General features: G+C 40.7%; 1 protein-coding gene and 1 long non-coding RNA gene across 12 annotated transcripts in view; both read right to left on the reverse strand.

The window, feature by feature from the left end:
• Window positions 1-15270, reverse strand: part of LOC137142948 (uncharacterized) — a 33351-nt gene extending 18081 nt beyond the window's left edge. The window contains exon 1 of the long non-coding RNA XR_010917056.1: window positions 15206-15270. This is a non-coding gene — a long non-coding RNA (uncharacterized lncRNA). The remainder of the gene's footprint in view (window positions 1-15205) is intronic.
• The window catches only part of NRXN3 (neurexin 3), a 1218301-nt gene that overhangs the window by 715096 nt on the left and 481470 nt on the right, over window positions 1-21735 (reverse strand). The gene's annotated exons all lie outside the window — the stretch shown is intronic.

A 21735-nucleotide genomic window follows, 5' to 3' on the forward strand; every position in this document is an offset into this window, starting at 1 on the left:
CAGAATACTGGTCTGTACCTCCCTCTTGAATGGAGCTAGTTAGTTAGGTTCAAGAGAGAACATTGCATGCTGGAACTTGAAGTCCTTGTGGCCCATATCTCAATATTAAAAAGTAGGGTAGCACCAATTTGCATCATTTTATGCAAATTACATATGGTTCTTGGGCTCCACATAGGTTGCCAATGCAGGCCTGAATTGGGCAAGTTTGGATCCTCCTTATGTAGAAAGGATGTTGTTTCAAAATTCTCCAGGAGATATTGGCTGTCCTTCAGGGACCACAGCTTTACTCTTCTTGATTTGGCTTCAGTGCCGATTACTTTACCACAATGTACTGCAATCCCTGTGGAAACACAGAAATGTGGACCTGGAAGGTACCTCAAGAAGTCAGGTGAATTTGGTGGTGAACGGAGCTAAAGCTCTGTCCTTGCTTTTCTGAGGCTGAGATACAAAGAAGGAACTCTCAAAATGGTGCAGCCTGGGAAGTTTCCCTCCCTGGAACGTGTGTAGTTTCAGACTGCCTCACTGAGCAACTGAACATCACTAGCAGTGTGTCTGTCATGGGCAAGCCAGAGAATGCTGCAAGGTCATGAGTGAGGAGGCTTGCTCAAAGTCTCCTTTTCGCTATGCAGTGCTGTCAATTTCTTAAATCTTCCTAGACGCTTGTATTTACACCCACCTCTCAGCTGCTCCGAGGCAGAGTTAAGGAGATTTGGGATCCAAGAAATTGAACAGGATCCTTAGAACTTCCAGGACTTGAATAATGCATTTTTTTTTAAATCAAGTTCTATGTGATTGGTTGCAGAGGTCCCACCTGACTTCCTGCAGGCCAAGGGTTAGCTTCTGACTCAACTCTCCCACAACAACAAAGCAGGATTGGGAGTAAAATCCTGAACAGGTTCTCAGAAGAGAGCCAGGGAATTCTAACAAAAAAAGCCAAACAAAATAAAAGCAAAAAAGCTTCCTGGACAGAGATCTACACCCAAGGCCACGTTCAGAATTGAGTCTCAACTGCCTGCCTTAACTTATGCCTCTGTGCTCCTCAGTGTGTAAATGAGAAACAATCACCCCTTTTCAAAATGGGCTCCAGTCACCATTTCACATACTCTTCAATATGCACTTATTAATTTGGTAGTTTAATTTTATAAGTTGGCCCATCTTAGCTGAAATTCCACGGTCTACAGTCCTCTCAAAATACCTTAGGATCAAAGCTAATGGCTGGATGCCACCCCAGGTATTGCTCAATTTAATCACAACAACCCCAATACCCCTTTGTTTGAAGGGTGGAACACTGAAGCTAAAGAACAAATCTAGGTGGCTAGCACCTTTTCACTAATTAAAGCACATGGGTCTCTCCCTCTTGTATTGTTTTCTGGAATTCCTGTGTTTACACATGTAAATTACCAAAATGCTTTGAAAAACATTGGATTTAAGAATATAAAAAGAGAAGCAATGGAAATAAGCAAGCAGGCAAGCTTCAAGAGAAGAAGAATCACTCTTGACAAGAAACTGAGAAGAACTACCATCTTGCCCAGCTGCCTTTTGAGACCATGGATCCAGGCTCTCAGGGGAAGCGGCTAAGAAACCATCACCGCCTCTTGCCTGCATTGGTGAGGATAATTGCTTTTGCAGCTAAAATATACTGGACTTTTGGTTTGGGGGCTCATTTTATATGTTTATAAGTATAGTAATTAAAGCCTGTCAGTCATTATCGAACGAGAGTCGTGTCAATTCCTGAGCACACTAATAGCAGATCCCAGTCTGTGAGTTAATGTTACATCAACTCAGGGTCCACTATATGTTGGAAAGCTGGTGTAAGTCAGTCTAAAGGACTCCGAGTACAAAGGAATGTGACAGACAAATCACCACATATGACCTCTGAATTTGGTCCCACATGGTCCGTGAGCTAGGTTGGAGCCTCAGCTGGGCTTTGTTTCTTTATAAAAAGTGTTCACTCCAAACTGCATGGGGAAAAAAGAAGCTGTGGTGAGAAAACCTGGTCCAGTAATTAAGTAAACACATTCCTCCAGCAAAAGGGGCCAGTAACCAAACAAATTCTAGAAACAATGTAAAACAAAACCTTCCCTGACCAGCCAGCCCAAATGCCAATAAAATAACCCCTCACGGACACCCAGAACTAAAAAAGAAACCAGCCTCACTTCAGTTTCACCCAGAAGGGTGCATGGTTGGACAGAGAGACTATTTAGAGCCCTTCATTAAGCAAGCTCAGCTTCACATCCTCTGGATTATACACCAGTACTTTGCCACATCAACAATTCTATCCTCCCCCAAGAGCCTCCAAAACACAGGAATGTCCAAGGTGGGGTCCTCCACCAAATTTTCAGATCCAAAAAACCATACCAAAACCAACCATGGAGGACAGAGTCACGTACACATTCCACCCCGTGTGAGCAGCCGCGTCTCTCCACATAAAGGTTCCAGTGGGCAGAATGGAAGGAGATACTATGAAAGTGGAGCAGCAGGAGGAGCTGCAGTAAGGATCCAATCCACGCCAAGAAGCTGGGCTTGACTTTGGGGAAATGTGATGGCCTCAAGGCCTTCGAGCCAATCACCAAAACGTCTGTGGCCCCCAGTGTGTCACTTCTGGCACTAGAACTGGTGCGCTTCCCATAGAAGATCCCTCATGCCCACAGATGTGGGGCTGGACTTGCCACTAAGCACAGTAAAAAGTGGTGTAAAGCATTGCTTGAAGAAATGCCGAACTCCTCACATACTGGAGTGGCCCCCACCCCTCAGGGTTGGCAGAGCACAAGAGGGGGGCCAACAGCCAGGAACAGCAGTCACTGGCCTGGATCAGCCCTGACAGGAGCACAGAAGCACCAAATGACGAGAGCCTAGGAATACTCTGCCTGTACTGCTGCTGCTGGCCCTTTCTGTACCCTGCCAGATCTCCTGGTGAAGGGGAGGGAATCTAGGATTGCACCAGAGCTATATGGAGGGTTGTTACTTCCCTGCTCCCTTCATGAACACCGCCTGGAACGGCATTTAAACAGCACAGAGTGCTCACATAGAGACAGACTGGATGTTATATTGATAGTACAGGTGATCTTGTTTTAAAGGAGGTGATGGGTGTTTAGAAATGAATTATTTCAGCTGAGACAAAGTTACCTAGATTTCCATGTGTTCCTTCTCAAGACTCTAAGCCACAGAGACACTGCTTATTTGTCACTTAACTTGGAACGTTCAGTAAGCAATGAGATTTTTATTTCTGTGAATGCCATTTTGTAGTAAAGGGAGAATGGTTCCTGACAAGGTGAATTTCCATCACTAAAAACAGGATTCCTATCACATGAGATAAACAAAAATATTGTAGTAAAAATAAAAGTACTGCTTGTTTGGCAGTACTCCAAAGGCGCTGCTTTCTTGGATTTCCCAATGACATCACTTTTGTAGGAGATTAAAAGAGTGGATAAGTGTTCAAAGGATATTCCCTAGAGGACAGAGTAGAAGGCTGTGAATCAGGACTCCTGGGTTTGGTTTCCACTTCTTCCATTGACTCACTCTGTCACCTTGGGCAGTCACTTCACCTCTGTGCCTCAGTTTATCCATCTGTAAACTAGGGCTAGAAAATAATTACCTTCTTGGGATGTTTGAGGAGAAGTTACACGTTGTTTTTCTGATGGGGACATCTTGTAAAGTATTAATAAGCACAGGGACAAAAAAGTGAATGTTTCTGACAGTGAGGTCTGTCTAGAGAAAGAATGATACGATAGGCACATAAGATTATGGAAAAGATGGAGACTGTGCAGGATAGCATCTCTCAACTGAAAGGGTATTGGATCCCAGCTCCCAACAGATCCTGTACCGATTTTACTCCTGATCTTGGGAGATGATAAAATTGGACTTGGAGGCCTATCTGGATGACATAATTTTATAATACACAAAAGAGGCAGTAGTATCTATTCCATTTTCAAAGGACTAGTTCAAGAACCACCCTCCTTTTGGGAGAAGTTCAGTTGGAACTACATTATGGGAAGATCTATTATATTGTGGAAGAGATGCACAAGTGAACAGTGGAAACATCATTGCTTGCATCTTTTAAAACTGCACGACAAACCCCTGGAGAATGCACAGTAGTGAACAATCCTGTCCTGCCCCCAGAGGCTAGGGGGATAAACCAGGTGGGATCCAATTTACTGTGTCCATTTCCAATTATGTCAATTCCATGATTCTATTATCTTTATCAGGAATCTCACAGGACTGCTGAACAATTTCCCTAAAGGGCCTAAATCTTCCTGATTAAATGTAAGGTGGAAGAATTCACACTCTCTCTCACCGACCGCCCATGAACCTGAATCGTCTCACCTGTGAGCATTGCATTGTCTGGATAGCACATTGCCCAGTGCCAAACTCTAATAGGCTGGATAATGAATGGAGGATGAATGGAAGGCTCTGGTAGACAGAAGAATGGCTGGACACAAACAGACAAGGTGCTTGGAGACAGCTAGGCAGATAAAAGATGGGAAGACTATAAAGGACAAAGAGTAATGAATCAAGGGGTGAGGAGGGTGATGCAGTTGATAAGTGACATGGGGGACATTTAAAAATCACCAATTTTAGTCATGATTTAAATCAAGCAGGAAACATCAATTTAAATAATAAATTAAAACCTTCTTTTGCATTTGTACTTTATAGTTATTTTCCTAAAGAAAGGTTGATTCTCATTGGTCGGTAAGTATTAAAACATGTTAATTCACAAGTAAGCAGCCTTCACATCAAATTTGGTGTTTTTTTTTTCCTAACCAGGAGAACACACACACAGACACACCCCCTCTACTTAAACAATTTTATAGCTTAACATACATTTACCCGGTTTCTTAATTTTCACTTCTTTTATTATTTTAGAAAATGGTGAAAGATGCATTTAATAGATGATTAATTTCTTACTTGCGATTTGTGTCAAGCTCTATATCTATGCGACTTCAAATTAAAAATGCACAAAAACAGCATTTTAAAAATTATTGTTATATAAAGCCACCTAAAATGTGTGGAAAAGAAACTCTTTTTCTTATGGAAACACATTTTGCATTTAAAACCAACCAATTAAAGCAAACAAAGAAAGCATTATCTGTAGTCAGGGAATTTAACAGATTATTTCTGGTCACCATGTCTTTCAGGATTTTAGAACTAGTAGATCTCAGCCTCTCACACCTAGTTTTTATTCATAGACCAAAAAAGGAAAGGTAAGTTTTCTTGCTTTTTCAACTTCCAACTGGCTTCTTAATTTTGAATGAACTAGTCATTGAACTGAACTAGTTGAATAAACTGAAATTAAAAAAAATTCTCTGAACTGCAGAAGATGATGATGTTAAAAGGTGATTTAGCACTTGAAAAACTCTAGTTCCAAGTGTTTAGTCATTGACTTCCACCTGTTCAGGGGTCTGACTTTCTTTAAAATTTGGTGGCAAATATGTTCTATTTACTAGTATTTCTTATATTTAATTTAAGTTGATCTAATAGATTATAATAAATTCAGGCTTTAACATAGGTAGCCAATTCAAATAGATGATTTTTATTTTAAAAATGTATTTTTAAATATAAAAAAAATTCAGGTTTATTTTTTTTTAACGACCCTGGATTTTTTTAATAGTTAAAAAAAATCCATTTTAAAAATAAAAATCATCTATTTGTATCCATCCTAGGGGAGAGTAGGTACAAAGGAATGGGAAATACTGCAAGATAGGTAAGTGAGTAGGCACAGAGATTAATAGATGGACAGAGTGAGTGACAAAAGGTAGAAAGTACATGGGTATAGAATGTCTATACTGCAGGGCCTGAGTCTGACCATCTATCTTACAATTGTATTGCCCCGCAGCCTTAGTCAGACATACCTTATAGTCTTTGACAGTCCATAAAATAAGAGAGGGAAAAAGAAAACTGAAGAGACACCAAAAAATAGGTATATTCCAAATAGATAGCTAAAATGTGACAGACAGTTAAGCAAAGAGAGTGGGAAGATAATTGTTTTTTTCCAGCACAAAGTAGAGTGAGAATAGTAAACTGCAGGTCTTTGCACTGAAATTGGCAATTGAGAGTGAACTCCTGCTCCTCCTCGGAACACAATAATTATTCAGAGTATCATATAACAAAAGAAAGCAACTGCAAGCAGCATTCCAGGTGCCACTGAGTGGCCTCCACAAAGCATAACTGAATTTTAAACCATCTTTCAGACACTTGCCAATCTCCCACCAGCAAACCACATGCACAAGCATAGGGAAATTTCAAGCATTGCCAAGTTACTCAAATCAACTTGCATGCAAGGCAGCATCCCTGGAACAGGCAAAATCATCAAGAATCCAGCTGCTATTCTTACAGTGTAAATGTTTTTAATGGGGGAGGGGGAAAAGGGAGAAGGGGATTAATTTGCTGATGTGACACCCTATTAACCAGAGACATTGCAGAATTTAGTGCCTCAAAAGGATACATACATATGTACTAAAAAACCCACTACCTGAAGAAAGAAGGAAAGCTTCATGTATTACTGTGGCATGTCATTTTTTTTTCCCCCACCTGCCCTTCACTCACATCTAAGACAGATGAAAAAAAGCTTTAAATTACTATGAACTACATTTTAAAGGCTTATTCTCCAGAATAGCAGCATTAAAATTCAATGGAATCCAGTGAAATTCTGCTTACAGGGGCTATTTGGGTAGCCTGATTTTTTTTCCCCCCCTGTAGCAGGCATAAATCTGTACAACAGTAAACAAGCCAGCCATTAACCCATTTCCTGCAATCCACAAAAGCAGCATGGGTTATTGTATCGAACCATCGTGAAATGCTGCACGCTTTTTTCACATGGATATGCCACACAGGGTTGGAATCACACTTAGTGTAATGCCAGTGGAGTTCTACCAGCGATGAATTTGGCCCACTAACTCCACTGCACAGATATTGAAACGCACAGCATCCCAAACCCGTTCAGTCACAATCACACAGCATGTTGGGGTACAGGAATAGCTGATGTCTTGCATTGCTACTGTAATAACAAAAGTTGTCTCCGACCTAACATTGGTTAGTCTGTGCGTCTATTTGCTACTGTAGGAAAGAGTGGCAGTGTTGGCTCCATGGGGAATCACCATTTCCCTTGCACACTTAGCATGGGTGACTCTTCTGGTTGCACTTTAACTGAGACAATCATCTCTTAGCAGGGATGCTACAAATAATTCCACATTATCTAGGGCTGACTACGGAAGTGTCATAGTAAGTTGGGCCACTGTATGGTTGGCTCATCTCCTAAGCAGAAGTACAAAACGGCATATCACATGTGAACAAAAGGATGGCCATACTGGGTCTGACCTGTGGTCCATCAAGCCCAGTACCCTGTCTTCGGACAGTGGCCAATGCCAGAAGCTTCACAGAGAATGATCAGAACAGGGCAATTTATTGAATGATCCATCCCATCATCCAGTCCCAGCTTCTGGCAGTCAGGAGTTTAGGAGAATTTCAGGAGTTTGAAATTCAGAGAATGGGGTTGCATCTCTGACCATCTTGGTTAATATAGTTATTGATGGACCTATCTTCCATCAACTTCATTCTTTTTTGATCCCAGTTATGCTTTTGGCCTTCATAACGTCTCCTGGCAAAAAGCTCCATAGGTTGACTGTGTGTTGTATGAAGAAGTATTTCCTTTTATTTATTTTGAACCTTCTGCCTCTTAATTTTGTTAAGTGATTCCTGGTTTGTGTGATATATGAACGCATAAATAATACTTCTTTATTCACTTTCTCCATACCATTCATGATTTTATATACCTCTATCATTTCCCCATCTAGTCATCTCTTTTCTAAGTTGAACAGTACCAATCTTTTTTATCTGCCCTCATATGCAAGCTGTTCCATAACCTTAATAATTTTTTACCCTTCTCTGGACCTTTTCCAATTCTAATATATCTTTTTTGAGATGGCATGAGAAGAACTGCATGAAGTTTTCAAGGAATGGACGTACCATGGATTTACAAAGTGGTAATATGGTATTTTCTGTCTTATCTATCCTTTTCCTAATAGTCCCTATGATTCTGTTAGCTTTTTTGACAGCCACTGCACATTGAGTGGATGTTTTTAGAGAACTACCCACAATGACTCCAAGATCTCTTTCCTGAGTGGTAACAGTTAATTTAGACCCCATCATTCTGTATGTATAGTTGGAATTACATTTTGCAAGGTGCATTTATCAATACTGAATTTCATTTGCCATTTTCTGGTCTAGTCACCCAGTTTTGTGAGATCCCTTTGTAACTCTTCACAGTCTGCTTTGAACTTAACTATCTTCAGTAGTTTTGTGTTGTCTGAAAACTTTGCCACCCCACTGTTTATCCTTTTTTTCCAGATCATTTATGAATATAGTGAACAATACTGGTCCCAGTACAGTTCCTTGGAGGACCCCACTATTTACCTCCCTCCATTCTGAAAACTGGCCATTTATTCCTATCCTTTGTTTCCTATCTTTTAACAAGTTACTGATCCAGGAGAGGACCTTATCTCTTATCCCATGACTGCCTAATTTGCTTAAGAGCCTTTGGTGAGGGATCTTGTCAAAGACTTTCTGAAAGTCCAAGTACTCTGTATCCACTGGATCACCCTTGTCCACATATTTGTGGGCATCCTCAAAGAATGCTAATAGATTGGTGAAGTATGATTTCCCTTTACAAAAGCCATGTTGACTCTTCCCCGGCAAATCATGTTCATCTATGCAACTGATAATTCTGTTCTTTCCTATAGTTACAACCAATTTGTCTGGCACTGCAGTTCGGCCTACTGGCCTGTAATTGCAAGGATCACCTCTGGAGCCTTTAAAAATATAAATAAACAAACAGCATTACATTAGCTATCTGCCAGTCATCTGGTACAGAGGTGGATTTAAATGACAGATTACATACCACAGTTTGCAGTTTTGCAATTTCATAGTTGAGTTCCTTCAGAGCTCTTGGGTAAATACCATCTGGTCCTGGTGATTTATTACTGTTTATCAATTTGTTCCAAAACCTCCTTTATTGACACCTCAATCTGGGATAGTTTCTCACATTTGTCACTTTAAAAAAAATGATTCAGATATGGGAATCTCCCTCATATAATCTGCAGTGAAGACCAATGCAAAGAATTAATTTTAGCTTTCCTGCAATGGTTTTTTCTTTGAGTGCTTCTTTAGCACCTCATTCATCCACTGGCCCCACTGATTATATGGCAGGCTTCCTACTTTCGACATACTTAACATTTTTTTTTGTTTGCTGTTAGTTTCCGTCTTCTGCACTAGCTGCTCTTCAAATTCCTTTTCAGCCGGACAAATTATTATTATTATTTTTACAGTCAACGTGCCAAAGTTTATGCTCCTTTCTATGTTACTCAGTAGGATTTGACTTCAAATTTTTGAAAAGATGTCTTATCTCTAACTGCCTCTTCTACTCTGTCAGGCCCACCAACAGCAATTCCAGGCCCCAGGGCAGAACAGTCAAGGACCGCCCCACCCCCAAGAAAGGGATGGCTGAGGTCCAAGTGGGCTTCCACTGGAAGTTTTTACTTATTTATTATGTGCTATGCAGGTTCCAGGGTGGCTGAGCAGGTGGTATCTGCCACTCAGCTTCCCAGGACCATTGGACTCCCCAGGCAGATTACTGATGAACCCAGGAAGCTGAGTAGCAGATACCACCTCCTCAGATGCCCAGGAACCTGCATGGCACATAATAAATAAGCTTGGCTCAGGGGAGAGGCGAAGAGCAGGAGCAGCAGGGATCTTGGTGAAAGGAGGGTGTGGAGGAGAGAAAGATATTTATCTATCCTCCCAACCACCCACATCCTTTTAAATCTCCAGGCCCCTGGACAATTGTCCCACTTGCCTCTCCCCCAGCCTCTCTCCCTCTCTTTCCTCCCCCTGCATCAGCAGGCCTGTATGGTGGCTTTTTTTTTTTTTTTTTTTTTTTTGGGGGGGGGGGGTGTCTCTTACCTTTTTTTTTTTGGTGTGGAGGTGTACATATAGTTTGAGCAATATTACAGTGTTTAAAAAAGTTTTCATATAGCTTTCAGGCATTTTATTCTTGTGACTATTCTTTAACTAGCCTCATTTTTGTATAGTTTTTTTTAAAGTTAAATGCTATTGTGGTGGGTTTCTTTGGTATTTTTCCTCCTACAAGAATGTTAAAATTAATTAAATCATGGTCGCTATTACTGAACTGTTCAGCTATATTTACCTCTTCAACCAAAGCCTATGCCTCACTTAGGACTAAATAAAGAAATGCCTCTGCCCGGGGGGTTTCAGAACTAGCTGCTCCAAGAAACACTCATTAATAGTTTCTAGAAATTTTATCTCTGCATCCCACCCTGAAATGACATGTTCCCATAATATGGGGATACTTGAATCCTCCAATATTACTGGGTTTTCTGTTTTTATACCCTCTCTAATCTCCCTGAGCATTTCACAATCACCATCCTACGCAGCAGTATATATCTACTGCTGTACTCTTATTATTCAAGCATGGAATTTCTATCCATAGAGATTCTACGGTACTGTTTGATTCATTTAAGATACTTACTATATTTGAGTCTATGCTTTCTTTCACACATAGTGCCACTCCCCTACCAGTGCAAACTACTGTCATTCCTAGATATTTTGTACCCTGATATTACCATGTCCCATTGTTTATCATCATTCCACCAAGTTCCTGGGGATGCCTGTTATATCAATATCTTGATTTAATACCAGGCTCACAAGCTCACCCCATCTTAGTATTTAGACTTCTTGCATTTGTGTACAAATACTTATAAAATTTGTCAATATTTAGTGGTCTGCCTTCATGAGCTCTGTGCACTGTACTACTGCTTGTTCAGTACTGGATCCAATTTAAAATGCCTGATCTGTGTCTTCAAAAGCTTGATGATCTTAGGACGTGAAAAATGAAAACCTGAGGGACTGTGGCTCTCCCTCTCCACACCAAAACATGCATTCTAGGACCAACAGGGGCAGTATAGTTGAAGATAGCTACAGCAAAGTTCTTTGCATGGTGCCTGGCTGTTGAATTTCCTTTTTCAGAGCACAATGCAAGATGCACATTTTTGATAATCTAAAGCAATGACATATCAGTCAATGAGTTTTCTTCCTACTATCCGTATCTCCCCCAAAGATGCATATAATACAACCTCACTGAGGGAGGAGAGAATACAGCCTTACCAGGCAGACAATTTTCATTCTTTTATCTGGCATCTAGAAACCATATTGATTGGGACATCAAAATTATGTACAAATGGTGGATACATAAAGATAAATAGATGGACAATAGGATATTGGGCAATGCCCAATTATGAGGAGCTGAAAGCATACCTATTAATTTAATAGGTTTTACTGGTAAATACTGTATCATGACAGAGTATTTAAAGGCTTCTTGTGGATTACTGAGCCATTATACTTAGAGCTGAAAGTAATGATTGTCGAACTTGCAGTGCAGTTTAGGAAACAGAAATAAATTCAGTTGAAATTGTAGTGCTGTAGGATTTACTGTGAAATTAAGTCAGGAGTTAATGGTAATTACACTGTAATTAAATAGTCAATGTAGACATATTATTAAAGGGGAGTTAGAGAATCTCCATGCCCTGGAAATTTGAGTGTTGGGTTAATTTTGATTCACAGAGAGGCAGACAAACTTTTGGACACTGAACACATCTAGAATATATGAATGTCTAGAGACTACCAGAAATCTCACTTGAAAATGATTATTTGAATGCTACAAAATTCCAGCAATAATGCAGTTAAACTATGTCACATTGTGATCTTGTCAGATCTCACAAGCTAAGTAGGATCAGACCTAATTAGTATTTGTACTAGAGATAAAGAAAAACCTAGAGCAGTGTGGGAAGTAGTGCTGGAGACTCACTTGGGAGGACTTTCTCTCCACTTTTGGAGAGTACTGAACCAATGCTCCAACATAGTTCTAAGAGGAGTTGTAAAAACCAACACCTCCAGTGGAGCATTTTTACAGCATCTTTCATGAACTGACTTCTTTAACTAAGTCTTATCAAAGCATCAGGAAGAAAATAGGACTACGCTTATTTTATATTTGAATAAACTGAGGCACAATTATGTTAAGCGACCTGCCCCTAATCACACAGTAAATCAGTGGCAGAACTCAGTACAAACCAGGGCCAGGATTACCAAAATAAAGCACAATTTTGAATGCCCACCTTGAAACACTTTAAGAGGAACACCTTTAAGATTTTTTTGAAGTCTTGGCCCAGGTGTTCTGTCTCCCACTCTCATGCTTTAACTTCTGGACCCAGATAGAACTCCAACCATTGCTGAAGCGGGAAGCAGAGCTTTTGATCCCAATGGAAGCACTCTTGCAAAAGTTGGGGTTTTAGACCTTCAGATCCTGACCATATTTCTCATTAGATTCCATAAGCCTAAGTAAACATATATTGTTGTGACCCGATAGGGATATCTTTGCTTCCTGTTCATATATTAGTCTTGGTGTGCATTGTTCAACAGCTGGTGCATTGGCTGCATTTCAGTTAAGAGATCACAGGTAGTTTGTAATTATACAAATCCCTGCAAACCATTGTATGCAATTCTTGAAATGTTGAATGATGACAATGAGGAAGTAATGTCAACTCCAGAAGAAAGGAGAAGGGGGGGGGGGGAATACAAATACTTAGTGTGCACTCCTATTCCCTTTAAATTCAATGGGCGATTTGCCATTGACTTTAATTGAGTCACAATTTCACCCTTAGATTCTTAATATTTGCTAGTGTTCAAGGATTTTTCAATTACAAAAGGTGGTGGGGGACATTCATAATGGCAATAAACAAAGGAAAATATAAATCAGAAACATAGCAGTGGACCTAGGAAGTACAGAGCTCTGCAAAATATTACAATTTGCTTAATGGAATAAGAGTACAAAATCCTACTGTGAGCACACATTTCAAAATATCTGCCAGTACTGCAATGGTTTCACGTCATTGCCTAACTATTTCTGCAAAACAGCTATTTTCACCATTGTAAGGCAGGTGATTTTGCAGGCCAAATCTTAGGTTACTTTTCTACCAAAAACCTTGTTTTTGGCAGGAAGATTGAAGCTGGATACTTGCCAAGGCAGAAAAGTTTGTATGCCTTCCAAAAAAGGTATTATAAACTGTCTGAGGCAAACATTAAATTGTTCGATGCTTTCCTGCAACTCGGGCAACATTTTCTTCACAAGATTCCATCCAGCTATTGAAGAAGATGAGTAAGCATGGTCCAGTGGTTAAGAAACCCCTGTTCAATTCCCTGCTCCATCACAGAATCCCTGAGCTAAGCCTCTCTGTGCCTCAATTCCCCATAAAATGGGGATAGTAGTTCCTCCCTACCTCACAGCGGTGTCCTGAGGATAAGTGCATTGTGTGGCACGCCCATACTACAGTAATAGAAAACTGATTCCAAATGCAATGTTATACAGGAAAGCAGAACAGTCCACAGGGCAGGCTCCTGGACCAGAAGAACTTGGGCTCCTTTCCCAGCATCGACAGTGACACACTACATATAATCTTAGACAAATTACTTCTCCCCTGAGTTTCAATTTCTCTATTCAATATAGTTGTTTATAGATCCTCAGATGAAAAACCCCATTAAATGCTAAATATTAGTAATATTAAGAGAGGCACAGTTGATTTTACTGGGCTAGATTTATCCTTTGTGTAACTAGATTGACTTCAGTAGAGCAATTCGGCCTGTTTAAATCAAACACTGACCTGCCTTAGTTGTGTGGCCCTTACATTAGATTCAAAGAAATCAGAAATGAAAAGAGATCTACTAGGACAAGCCTCCTGCAGTCCATCCCATAACAGGAAACAATGCAGAAATGGAAAGGCTGAAAACCACTGCTGTAGTGAACAGACTACTGTACCCTTTTCAGGAGTCTGATTTGTCTTTTGTACCTCAAGTTTCACCTCACATTAAAAAAAAAAACTACTTGCTTACAAAATCAGACATAAAAATATAGAAGGGTCACATCACCAGTGGCGCTGGAACTAGAGGTGATGCTGTACCCCTTGTCTTGAAGTAGTAATATAACAAAACACCAAATACATGGTTTCCAGCATCAGCAGCCCCACTATAAAAATTGTTCTAACAGCCCTGCACAGCACACTATTACTGAAAAATTGCATACTTTCTCATGCTCATATAATTATAAATCAATTGGAATATGAATATTGTATTTACATTTCAGTGTGACATGGAGCCGGTTTTTCAATTGTGAGCCTTTTCTGAATCCAGAGCCTCCCCCCCGCCCAGTGCTGAAGTATATAATTTAGCTTCACGTGGTCCCAGGCAATTACCGTGCTTGCCACCCCCTAATGCCTAGCCCTGCACTAGCAACCCCCCTGAACCCATCCTGCAACCCTCATGAGAGTCAACCCCGAGGTTGAGAAACACTGATCTAGATGAGTTGAGTACTCCCTGGAAGACTTCTGCCTACCCCAGGGGTACACATATCCCTGGTTGGGAACCACTGCACTATAGAATACCTGCAGGTCTCTGTCAAAGCTAGCTGTAGAAGAGAACTTCTTCATGGAGACTAGTCCACAGGCTTCAGAATCTCACTGTTAAGAGCTGTTTTCTAATAGTCATTAGAAATTCTGCTTTGCTTAATTAATTTCATCATCTTATTACCAGTTTTACACTGTCTTGGAGCTCCTTAACTGTCTCCTTTTGGTGTTTAGGAAATTTGTAAACAGTTCCTTTTACCAACCCCTACTCATCAGGTAGCCAAAGAGCACAGATTTAGCTCCCTTGATTTACTCTTACAAATCAATCACTCCAGACCCATCTGTTTTTGTCTCTCTTAGGTCCTCCAGTGTGTCACCATCTTTGTAACAATGAGCTGTCTACAGTTTTATATAGCAGAAACCATCTTGCCAGAGCACTACAGAAAGCAACTACTGTCTCCCTCCTCTGTGACATAACAACTTTCCATATGCAGTCCCAAGTCTCAGGGTCTTTTGCACTACTATATTGAATGGGAAGGTCACATCTCATCCCACATATACGGTCACCTGCTAGGATCTCTTTCAGCATTACTGATTATTGAAGGCTGACTCCTGTTGCAGGAGCAGGGTTCCTTGCTGCAAACAGTCCTCAAACACTCCTTCATAGGTTCACCAGTGTGTACTTCACTTCCAATGTACTATACAAGTCCTTGCCCCCCCATAAGATTTTTACTATCACTCACCTTGACAGAGGAAAAGAGCTCTCACCTCCCTGAGATCCTGCATTTCTCTAGCCTTTGCTTCTGACCCTCCCTTCTCCTTCCTCATCCAGTCTCTTTTAACTGTCCTCAACTGACAAACTGAATCACCTGAAGAACTGGTTAATCATCTCATGCTTAACCAATTATCTCCTCAATTTGGCCCAGGTGGAACCTTGCAAAGTGCATAAATTGATGAGTCGCCCATATGCTACTCACACCATCACAGATCCCTCTCCAAAGAAAGGATTAGTAAGGGCCTCTCAGAAATAACAGAAGGGACAGTAGTCCTGAGAGAAGGAGACCTGTTGGCTAAGCTGGGTACTGGGGTGGCCAGCCGGATCCACTGTGCAACTTCTGGACAGAAGAGTACTCCATTTGTGGGCTCGACATCACTCAAATTATCTTAGGAACTGGTGTAGTTGAAGAGCCTGGGCTATATTATGCCACTGAGCAATAAGCACAATTCTCCACTACAAAACCAGCAGCTGCTCTTCTGAAAGCTCTCAAGCACTTCAATCTGCAAGATTCACTTACACATCAGCCTTACCCATCCCCTTTTGATTTCTCATAATAAAAACAAAATATTTCTTGCACAGTGGATAATGAGCCAAGTCTTGAAGAACTGTTGATATCTCTCAATGCCCCTTAGTCAGGTATAAAACCATTCCCCCCATCTCACACAATGACACTGAATCCATCTGGCATTGGGCACATCACTTGGAATGAGGATTAGTATGATCCAGAATGGCTACAGGACATCCTTCCTAATCCAGTGCTGATTGGAGCGTGGGGTTCTTGGGCTGGTGCCGATGGGTCAATTTTTGTTTCAGGATAATCATTCTATGAATGATCTTATTATGGAGGGGAAACCCTATTCCCCCTAGCAGAAAAGATAGATGGGGGTCGTGAGCATATGATATCTATTCAGGAATAAGAAAGGGATTTATCCTTTGTGTAACCTATAAGTGGATTGACTTTGTGGATCCTATAAGAGGGTTACCCTGCACTAGAGTGAATAAGCAGATACCAGACAGTCGCAAAATAAAGTGTGCCTGGAGAAATGACTGCTTCTGAATATACCAGCAGCAGGATCAGCAAATACTACATAAAGCAATCAACTCAGAAGTGGGAGGAATTTGGTAGCCTCTTAAGTAGCCTATAGGTGAATGAAGGCAGTAGTTAGGAAGATCATAAATACTGCCAAGAAACAGTTCTTCTTCAGAACTTGTAGAAATGAGCCTGCTTGGTTCTTATTAATTAACCTCTGTTCAGGGAGTTGGGAAACCTGCTATTGAATAGCTGTGTGGTACTGGATCAGTCACTTCACCTCTCTCTACCTCATGTTCCCTAGCTGTAATGATATTCCCCTACCATTGTAAAGTATTTGAGAAACTGCATGTGTAAATATTACATCAGTTTACTGTATCCTCTTCCTGTCCCCCATGCACTAATGAATTTAGAATAGCTGGCATTTTTCATCTATTTGAAAAGACAAACACCACCATCTGGCTCCATCACAGTCTCCAACCCCAAACTTCCCTTCTCTTGATGCCTTACCCTCGTACCCTGCACAGTGGGCCATCGGACCTAATCATTCTCCTCTTCTGTTAGCCCCCAAAGTCCTCTCCTCAGAGTCTTCCAAATCCAGTCGCCTTCTCAATCAATCTCTTTGACTCTAACCTTTAATTATTTATGCGTGCAGTGCCTAGCACAATGGATCCCTGCACACAGCTCCCATCTATGACTGAAATAAAAATTAAAATAACCCTGATGTGCTGAGTTGAGCCACCGTATGTGCTTCCAATTAGCTTTGGTGCACAGATAGGCACTGTGCAAGCCAGGGGACCCAGATCAAATGACAGACAGCTTGTCTACAGAGTCACATGGAAAAATTGCCTACAGAAAAGCATGTGGTTCCCTGCTATTGGTTTACTGTAGGAATTAGTTTAGATAGTTTCAGGGCCCCTTGAGCCTCATGCACCTAGGTAAGAATGCTGTAGAAGCCAAACAAATTTATTTTCCTTTAAGTGACACTTTTGACCATAAATGCAAAAAATGAATAAAGGATTTGCAAGTTTGAGAAAATGTATAACTTCAAGCAAGTTTTCCTACTTGTCTTAGCATTCTAGGAATTTGGTGTAAACAAAAATACTACTGTTTATGGGAGGATCTCAAAGCATTTTGCAAAAGATTATCAGTATTATCTCCATTTTACAGATTAAGAACTGAAACCGAGACCCAGAGAAAGAAAATGGCTTATCCAAGATCACACATTGAGCTAGCTGCCTACCTGGAAAAGGAATTTCCTGATCTAATCAGTAGGTCTGACTCCCATATTACCACCATTGTATATAAGAGAAGGAAGCAAGGTTGGGTAGAAAAAGATATGTACAGCAAGCTCTTAGGGTGTTTGCACTACTCATGGATAGCAAAGCCAGAAGTGAGGCAAGCAATCACCCCAGAGAAGTGCCAATAAAACCTTTCTGTACCATGCCATCATGTATTCTCATTATGTCTCTTGTCACAGAAGCTACTTTACGAATGTTGTAAAGAGGTTTGAAAAGTAGTTTCCAGTTTGTTGTCTCTCTCTATCTGTAAATTCAAGTCCCCTAGCTACGTGTCTCCAGCTGTGCAGGGCTCAAGGGAGACATCACTACCTCCAGAAGGAACCCTAAAAAGATGTTCTAGACTTAAAAACAAATCAGTGCTTTAAAGTCCAAACACACAGATCTGTCCAGGGGTGAAAGTGAGTGCTGTGGGTCCCACTGGGAAGTTAGGAATCCCCTTCACAATGCTATAAAGCCCTGGGAGGACTGTGGGATAACAAACTTTGAAGCGATGACATTTTTAGCTGTGTAAATCCCCATGCTGGGACTTGGTTTTGTGTATTGCACACTGTTCTTGCCTTTCGGTGCTGCTTATTTTAAATCCACTATGGTGCTTTAAGTAAGTTATTTCACCCCTCAAGGGTGAAATCTTGGAGAACAGAGTACAACCAGATTGCACACTGGAGACCTCTGTGGGGACCAGTCGGAGGAAAGAATCCTTTGGCCAAGGCAGCAATTCTTCACTGCTGAGGCTGCTCCTATGTCCCTTTTCCATGAGGGACAATGATGATGGCACCACTTAATTTGTCCCCAACCCACACTTAACTGGGCAGCCCACAGTGCCCCTCTATCATGCAGCTGGGGCATGGACCTTTTGAGTAACTTCCATCTTCCTAACCCTGTCCCTCTCCAGGTATATAAGAGAGCCACATGAGTTCCAATGCTTCTGATGAACTCCACAGGCAGAGGTTAGAGGTTCCTCCATCTGATCTTGCTCAGGGGCTGTAGCCAGTTAACAGTAATATTCTTCTTGTGCTCTCTCTGTTAGTTGTATCTTATCTGAGTGGCCCACACAGAATTTGGAGGCTGTTCTAATTAGGGTCTCATAACATCACCATGGTATCTAAGATCCTAAATCTGAATTAAGAATTCCTGGAATAATTACAGCAAGTGATTTTGAAAATCCCGTATGTAGTCCCTCTTCCTCAGCAGCTCCCTGAATGAAGGCTAATGGGTGACTCTTCTTCAAGCTGTCACTGAAGTCTCTAGTGAACTGTGTGACTTGATTTCAGGAGGGAAGTAAATAAAACAGTATTAAGGGGCAGGGAAAATGGAAATCCTAATGCTGGCTATAAACAGATTTCAGTAGTCTATCTTCACTGGTCTAGAGGTTAAATGTACCAAGGCATAAGAAGGCTCAGTTACTTGACTAAGGAAGCTCAGCTAGTGGCTCAGTCTGGGTAAATGAACAGTTTAGCCACCCTTCTAAAAGACTAAGTTCTTTGGGGCAGCAGGACTGCACTGCCCTATGTTTGAACAAGGCCTAGCAGAATGCAGACTCCTGATCTATGTACAGCATGTTTCACTGCATGATGTGTCCAAAATGTACCTTAATGGTTCATCTGAAAAAAACTCGACTACTGGAGTTCTTCCTATCAGAGTCCACTACATCCTCCAGAAATAAGGATGAATCTGTCACAGAAACAAGAGGTGGAAAAGAGCTAGAACTAGATCAGCCAGTCCAGTCCCTGGGGAAGAGACAGGATTCTTCCCTGCACTATGTTCTCATCTCATTTTTAAATGTCCCAAGCAATGGGGTTCCCATTACTTCCTTGGAGACTATTCTACAGTTAACAGATTTTACTATTAGGAAAGATTTCCTGATATTTGGTATAAATCTTCCTTTGCTAAATTTCATCACATTGCTCATTGGACCACATAAAACAATTCCTTTCCCTCCTTGGTTTTTACACTCCTCAAATACCTTAGAGGTTTATTAGAATTAGTATTATAATTGTGCCTAGGGCACCCCACCAAGTTGACCTCTATGTCTTCCCTCCTCTATGTCATTCCTTGCCTGAAAAGAGAGAATCATTGATAATGAATAATCAGATTAATTCTACTTCTTTTTCTGTTTCCACATTATTTATGCAATTATAAAAATATTGTAAATTGGCCAAATAACTTTGGTGAATAGCTCAGGCCTGCAGGTTTTCTGGGTGCAGTTAGCTGCCAGTACCAGATATTCTAAGTACAGAACACGTGCCAGGCTTCTGTTTATACATGGGTTGAATTACTCTTGGAATTAGATTTTCAATTACAATACTTACAATTATGAATTCAAACCTTGCTTACCATGAATATTATGCAATGTTAGTTTAAAATTCATGTTGTCAGCAAATATCCCATCAGTAACACTCACTAGAATATTCAGAACACAAAGGAGAAAAAGGAGAGTCCGGTGGTTAAAGTGCTAGTCTGGAACTCAGGAGACCTGGATTCAATTTTCTACTCATTTTGTTTACCGAGCTCTGGCTATTATTTTACTTATACAACACCATAGACGTAGGTGGTGTTTTCCAAACAGAGTAAGATATGTGTCCCAAGGAGGTTACAACTAAAGGTGGAATGATACAATAGAAAAAAGGCTGGGCACAAGGGATGGTGCAGACAGGCAGCAATGGCTGGGAAAAGAAGAGGGATTTAAAGAGGGAAAATACTGTAACTATTCTGTAGGCAAGCGTAGAGCTTTAGAGAGGAGACTAAGAAGCTCAGATTTCATGCAGAAACAGCAAAGAAGCCAGAGACTAAAGGAATTCCAGGGATGTGGAGGCAATTGGTGGAGTGAGCAAAAGAGGAAGAGTATTTCTGCTACATTGTTTTGGGTTATAATCAATTTATTTATCTTCCAGATTTATAGGGCTGATGGCCACAATTGTGTATGTGTTAATCATGCATTGAGCTGCATAAATAAAAAATTAAGTGCATAAACATCTGTTTAAAAACACAATTGTGATAACTGCAAGCATTCAGATGGCTAAATCAAACATACATTGCTGTGCCTATAAGGAGACCTGTCTACCATTTGAAAATCTGGTCAATTTTTCTTGAGACCTCTTCAAGACACACTCAAGAATAGCATCTCTCCCTGTTAAACCTGGTCCTGAAAAGTTTATAGCATGTCAGAGATCACATAACAGCTTTTCCCAGCCTAAAATGATACTCCTGAACATATGAGACTACTGCAGTCATTGAAGGGTGGTTATCTGCTTAGCAATATTAGATTGAGGATGGAAGGGAATGTGGAACTCAGGAAAAAATTGCCCTTCTTAAAACTTTAAAAGTACAAATGTCATATTCAGTGAAGTTCTTCAAGTGCTGACTCAAATTAGTTCTAGCTCAGCTATCTCTCATAGCAAACAGATTAGGGTGAACTTGGCATAAATTCCTCCTCCAACATTCTCCTTAAAGTTGTCTCTTTGAATTCAACATGAACCATTCTTCAGGGTTTGTATAAATATTGCTTACAGACTAGATTCAGGATTCAAAACCATCTTGGGTTAATATGATGAACATTAGCGTGAATAGGTTAGACTCTCCTCTTCTATTCTGGGGAGGGAGGCAGTTGGTATGTCACCCTTTTATATGTGGAAATCTGTAACACTCAGCTGTGGTTCAATCTTTACCTCATTCAACTCATCAGTTTTTAATCCCAATGTAGGCATGCAGGTTACTGTTGCTCTAATTTATGTGGTCACCAGCAGATATTATGGATGTGATAGAAGCAGCAAGTGTTCAGACTGCACTTCCCTAGTGCCCTCAATTAATCTCTTCTGTAACTCAATGGAGATATACTAGGGATGGGTGGAGTCCATAAGGTCCAGACATTTCTGATCCAGTGCACTGTACACAGTTTCACTTTCTCCAGTTAGGAATGAAGATTTTTTAGTATGTTCTCCAACATGTATAAAAGCAGCATAATGCCAAACTTGTGGGGTCCTTGCTTGGTTGAATGAGCTGTATGCATTACCATTTTCTGGATCCAAACAAAACTCCTCTTAGCCACTTTTAGGGTCAAGAGTAACAATAATACTTTGCTACATGAAAGGATTCTTGAATTTCCAGCCATTTGAGGGTAAATCATATAATGGCACAAACTTCTGGAACCTCCCCTACTATACTAGA

This window comes from Emydura macquarii, unplaced genomic scaffold, assembly GCF_026122565.2.
Source record: "Emydura macquarii macquarii isolate MOO-44397 ecotype Brisbane River unplaced genomic scaffold, CSIRO-AGI_Emac_v2 contig_374, whole genome shotgun sequence".
NCBI classification, from domain to species: Eukaryota; Metazoa; Chordata; order Testudines; family Chelidae; genus Emydura; species Emydura macquarii.